At 48.8% G+C, this 299-nt stretch overlaps 1 non-coding gene across 1 annotated transcript; it reads right to left on the bottom strand.

The window, feature by feature from the left end:
- Nucleotides 1-148: 148 nt before the first annotated feature.
- LOC118345032 lies at nt 149-267 on the bottom strand. The gene has a single exon (XR_004798721.1). It is a non-coding gene; the product is annotated as a 5S ribosomal RNA (ribosomal RNA).
- Nucleotides 268-299: the final 32 nt, after the last annotated feature.

The following is a 299-nucleotide window of genomic DNA, read 5'->3' as shown; positions in this document are numbered from 1 at the left end:
ATACTAGCGTCCTTCCGATCCCAATCCAAACGGAGATCTGATCCAAACCCATGGCTACGCGATGGGCAGGGCGAGATTTTCCCAAAAATCCACTCCCGAGTGCTCCTTCTTGTCAATTTATCTCGCAAGGCGGAAAAAACAAAAACGAGCGGTGCAACACGAGGACTTCCCAGGAGGTCACCCATCCTAGTACTACTCTCGCCCAAGCACGCTTAACTGCGGAGTTCTGATGGGATCCGGTGCATTAGTGCTGGTATGATCGCACCCATCAAACTAATTACTTAAAATTCATATAATCC

Source organism: Juglans regia, unplaced genomic scaffold (genome assembly GCF_001411555.2).
Source record: "Juglans regia cultivar Chandler unplaced genomic scaffold, Walnut 2.0 Scaffold_1226, whole genome shotgun sequence".
Taxonomy (NCBI): Eukaryota; Viridiplantae; Streptophyta; class Magnoliopsida; order Fagales; family Juglandaceae; genus Juglans; species Juglans regia.
This window is presented reverse-complemented; position numbering and strand designations above follow the sequence as displayed.